This window comes from Petaurus breviceps, unplaced genomic scaffold (assembly GCF_028583685.1).
Source record: "Petaurus breviceps papuanus isolate PSGF00001 unplaced genomic scaffold, PetGlider_PUasm1.0 91041, whole genome shotgun sequence".
In the NCBI taxonomy this organism is placed as follows: Eukaryota; Metazoa; Chordata; class Mammalia; order Diprotodontia; family Petauridae; genus Petaurus; species Petaurus breviceps.
Window position 1 is genome coordinate 21,438,194 of NW_027187400.1, and position 5,112 is coordinate 21,443,305.

The 5,112-nt window shown below is 44.4% G+C and overlaps 1 long non-coding RNA gene and 1 pseudogene across 1 annotated transcript in view; one reads left to right on the forward strand and one right to left on the reverse strand.

Annotated features, from left to right (window-relative positions):
• LOC138153839 (uncharacterized) overlaps positions 1–799 on the forward strand; it is a 50,257-nt gene extending 49,458 nt beyond the window's left edge. Inside the window, exon 3 of the long non-coding RNA XR_011166476.1 lies at positions 613–799. This is a non-coding gene — a long non-coding RNA (uncharacterized lncRNA). The remainder of the gene's footprint in view (positions 1–612) is intronic.
• Positions 800–944: 145 nt separating this feature from the next.
• LOC138154316 (DNA repair protein XRCC2-like) lies at positions 945–5,023 on the reverse strand (annotated as a pseudogene).
• Between the last annotated feature and the right edge of the window lie 89 nt (positions 5,024–5,112).

Genomic DNA, 5,112 nt, shown 5'->3' on the forward strand with positions numbered 1-5,112 from the left:
TTAGCCTAGGGGCAGGGAAGATCTTTAAAATTTACATTCTTATTACACCAATCAAAAAGTATCTACTGAAAAACAAGCCTCCCACCCCAGGGTCCAGGTGCACTTAGTCTAGGGGCAGGGAAGATCTTAAAAATTTACATTCCCATTACATTCGGCCCCAAGATCTTTCATGGCCATAGCATAGTCAATTTACTTTCAAATTAGCACTAAACATCTCTTAGGTCACATTTTCAAGATACAGAACTAAAGTTACCAAAGTGGCCACTGGGCCTTAAACAAACACAAAGTACATTGTATTATCACCTCAATTCAAAACAAGAGTCCAAATAAAGTTCTCTTGGGCAAAGGGGGGTGTCCTTTCCCTCACACAGCTCCAGCCCCCGCTTCCAAGTACGGAGAGGGGGCTGGGCAACAAAACCAACAAGGTGGGGTCCTTGGGGGTCCAAGGCACTTCATCCCACCCACCATAGTCACAAGTCTATCCTCCCCCTGGGTCCCAAACTCTGTGGATCCAAAGCAAGGAAACACATTCAGTGCCCCTGCTTTGATGCTCAGTTCTTATCTTTTCCTGTGGCTGAATTCTGAACTCCTGGTTTCCTTTTCCTCCCGCAGGCGGCAGCCACTCCTGGCTTCTGCCCAGGTCCCGATACAAGCAGCTCACCATTCCTGCTCTCAGCTCAGCGAAGTCCGCATGCAGGCCATTCTTCTCTTCTGGTCCATGGCTCCACAGAGTCACAGCTACCACAACTTGGAAACAAACAATTATCCCAGCCACTATACTTCCCTTTTACTCTGCAGCTCCCATCCTCATTGCCATTTTGTAGCAGCAAGCACCCCAGTGTCCCCAGGGTGGCTGCCAACACGGGTTCTCAGATATGTTTTGCTAAAGGAAAGCAACTCAAAATTGGTTAACAAGCTTACTTTAATCAGTCAAATATATATTGTTTAGCTAGTTCAGGGGAAAAAGTTCAGCACCCTGAACTTCAGAGTATACAGACAGAAATATCAAGACAGAGAAACAGATCAAGTAGACAGGTTTCCAAACTGTCCAACCATTACATCCATACCAAATCAACATCTGGGTTTTTCAAAGCTGGGGGGCTCTCAACAATGGCTTCCCAGAGTTTCATATGATCAAATCACAGAACACTTCTCAAAGTGAGCCCCAAAACAAAGCCTCACATCAGGATTTATATAGCCTTCACCTGGCTCAGAGAATGTAACAACCTTCTGGACCCACTGGCCAATCAAAAAGTATCTACTGAAAAACAAGCCTCCCACCCCAGGCTCCAGGTGCACTTTAGCCTAGGGGCAGGGAAGATCTTAAAAATTTATATTCCCATTACAGCCAGTCACTTACTTGGCTTTGGAGTTCTTTGTCATGGTAGAATTCTGTTTCCAGAATGGAGAGAGCTTTGTCCCAAATTGCTGGGGTTTTTTGCAGATGCCAGAGTTATTAGGAGGGAGCCCTCTTTACAGCTCCCACAAGTTCTGGAACACTGGCCACACACCCCAGGACCACCACCCAAGACTGTGATCCAGATCCAAGCAGGTTAAAGCAAGAGCGATTTCCCTCTGAATGGTTGTTTGGTCCCCCTATGATCTGCAGGCCAAGACCTCTGGAGGCAGCCACGTGGCAGCAACTGCAGCCACTGCACATCCTCCACCTCTTGCCACAGGGGAAGGGGCCAGACCACACTCTTCTGTCCCCCTGTTCCAACAGAGTTCTACACTGACCTTTCACTTTGTCTTTGGCATTTATGGATTGAGAAGTGTGGAAACCACCACAGCTGCTGGTGATTCACTCTCCTGAAGTCTGCTCCAGCCGCCGCTGGTTAGGGCCTCCCTGGGGCCAGAACTGCATGGCTCCTGTGGGACTGCACTCAGCTCCCAGCACACTTGTGAGGGACCTTTCCTGTCAGTCTGCCAGGATGCCTTCAGTGGGAGATTTGTTTCTCTCTGTCATTTTGTGGATTCTGTAGCTCTAAAATTTGTTTAGAATCATTTTTTACAGGTATTGGAAGTGGTTGGAGCTGGGGCCCATGCCTGGTTTGTGTTTCTACTCTGCCATCTTGGCTTTGCCCCTCCAATTCAAAAAATTTTTTCCTTACACCTGAAATTATTCTTATTTAAGAAACACTGTGAGTAATTTATATAGAAATATTGATATGTTAACCTTTTTAGTCCTTAAAATCCAGAAATGCTGATACATCATCAAAGCATTATCATCAAGAGGAAGAAGTTTTCAGATACTTTGAAGACAACACCTGCGTGTAGGCCATTTCTGATACAGATTAGCAAAGATGAACCCCATTTTCTCTAATACTAAATAAATGCTTTATTATATTGTTTTTTAGAGGACATGACACTATCGAAAACATTTGGTTGCTACTTTCAGTATTATCATGTCTGAAAAAAAATATTCTGTGGTTTACCATTTGTTGCCATCACTTACAAAAATAGGGTCTATAGTCTATAGCTACTTCTTCACAAGAAAGTTTTAAGGATGATCTTTCTATTGAATTTGAACTTTTTCACATTATAGTTTATGTTTTTGCAAAGGGAACCAAGTGATATTCTTTTACAAAGAACATTCCTTCAGAGTAACTTCTAAGTTAAGGCTTTCTCCTCCAATAGGAAGTCTATCCAATAGAATGCTGATAAACTATCTAAAATGACAAGGCAGAGGGGTGGGTGGCTACAAAACAGAGTTTCCAGTGAGTAAAGGGCGATAATGAACTGGTTACTACTGCTGCATTTCACAGGAAAAAATCTTCCAGGACAGTGTTTTATTATGTCTTCTGTGCTTTGGGAAGTTTATGTTCAAGAATTGTAACTAGCCGAAGCATATCAAAGTCTGTGTCAATCAATAAATAAGACTTCGACTTCTAATCTACCTTTTGGAAGGATACATCTTGCAGTCAGATGATAGAGCATTTCTGTTTTTCTTATTCCTTATGGACCATGGAATTCTACTATGTCACCATGGATAGGAGAGAGCCTTCATCAGCAAACAAAAAATGTTCTATATCTTTCAAGGAACTTCTACCTTCAAGTCGAATACGAAGCTTAAGCCTCCACAGGAATCTTAGATTGAGGCAGGAGGTTGTAGTATCAGAGGCAGATGAAAGAGGGAAGAAAGGGAAGAGATAGAGGAGGGATAGATGGAGGAGGAGAGGAGAAGGAAAAGGTGGAAGAGTAGAAGAAGAGAAGGAGCAGGAAGGAGGGGGGGAGGGGATAAAGAGGCTAGTCTATTATTTAAGGTATTATTTTCCTTCAGCATTTGGGGGGGGGGTCTCCTTTAGCAAGCTATTGACTTGCTTTTCTTTTTTTTTGTTTGGTTTTGTTTTTGCTTTTTGGAGGGGGAGAGGCAGGGCAATTCGGGTTAAGTGACTTGCCCAACGTCACATGGCTAGTAAGTGTTAAGTGTCTGAGGCCGGGTTTGAACTCAGGTCCTCTGACACCAGGGCCGGTGCTCTATTCGCTGTGCTACTTACCCACCCCTTGACTTGCTTTTCATTATTTTCTTGCATTGCTCTCATTTCTCTTCCCAATTTTTCCTCTACTTCTCTTGATTTTCAAAATCCTTTTTGAGCTCTTCCATGGCCTGTGACCAATTCATATTTTTCTTGGAGGTTTTGGATGTAGGAGCTTTAACTTTTTTGTCTTCTTCTGGTTGTATGGTTTGATCTTCCTTGTCACCAAAGTAAGATTCTATAGTCTGATTTTTTTCCACTGTTGCAAATTACTTGACTATTTAGCTCTTTGCTAATGTGGGTCTTTGGTTCCAGTGTGGAGGGTGTACTGTCCCAGGCATCAGGGGTTTTGTGCAGCTGTTTTCAGAGATATTTCTAGGGACTTGTAAATTTTCAGTTCTTCCAAGGTGGTATGAGCAAAGAAGAGGTGTTTTCTCCTCTCCTGGTCTGTGTTCTGGTCTGTGAGTGGCCACAAGCACTCTTTTCTGCCATGGAATTATGAAGAGGCTTCTCTCTTTACTGCAGCCACAAGCTCTGCCACACCTGCTCTCCTCCTCACCCCAGGACTGACACCCAGGACTGCAACCTGGATCCAAGCAGGGCAAAGCAAGAGAATCCTGCCTCAGCATTAGGAAAGAGAACCCTGCAATCCCCCTCTGATCATCTGCTCAGTCTCCCCATGCTCAATTCCCCCACTGTCTGTGGGCTGAGAACTCCAGAAGCAGCCACCGCTGCTGCCTCTACCCTGGGACTGGGGTCAGACCACACTCCTGTCTCACTGAGGTCTAGACAGACCTTTCCTACTGACCTTCTAAGTTGTCTTTGGCATTTGTGGGTTGAGAAGTCTGGAAAGTGCCCCAGCTTCCAACGATTCAGTCCCCTGAGGCCTGCTCCAGCCTCATCTGTGCCATGCAGCCAGTGCTGGACTTCACTTTTTTTCTCAGAATGGTCTAACAAACCTTTCCTATCAACCTTCCATGTTGTCTTGGGCTGGAAGTTTATTCCATTCTGTAATTTTGTGAGTTCTGCTGCTCTGGAATTTGTTTAGAGTCATTTTTTACAGGTATTTGGAAAGGTTTTGGGTTTTACTCCACCATCTTGGCTCTGCCCCTCCCCAATTTTACTTTTTAAGGAGTTGTTTTCTTTTTCTAAGCTGTTGACTCTTTTTTTTCATAATTCTCTTGCATCACTCTCATTTCTTTTCCCAATTTTTCTTCTACCTCCCTTATTTGCTTTTTAATCTTTTGGAGCTTTTCTATGAGTTCTTTCTGTGCTTGAGACCAGTTCCCACTTTTCTTTGGGGTTTTGCCCACAGATGTTTTGATGTTGCTGTCCTCTTCTGAGTTTGTGTCTTGAACTTCCCTTTCACCACAACTTTCTATGGTCATGTTCTGTTTTGTTGTTGTTCCTGGCTCGTCTTTTCCAGCCTTTTTCCTTGCTTTTAAATTTGAACTCTGCTCCTGGGGTAGAAGGTGCGCTGTCCCCTGCTTCTTGTTCCAGTGACTACTGCTTTCCTGATGCTGCACTGGTGTTGCCCTGAGGCCCATGGGGAACCCGCATGCCTGGTGCTATGCTGATGGAGTGGGGTAGTTGGCACTGCTGGAGACCACAGGGGTCTGACAGCTTCCTGGGAGTG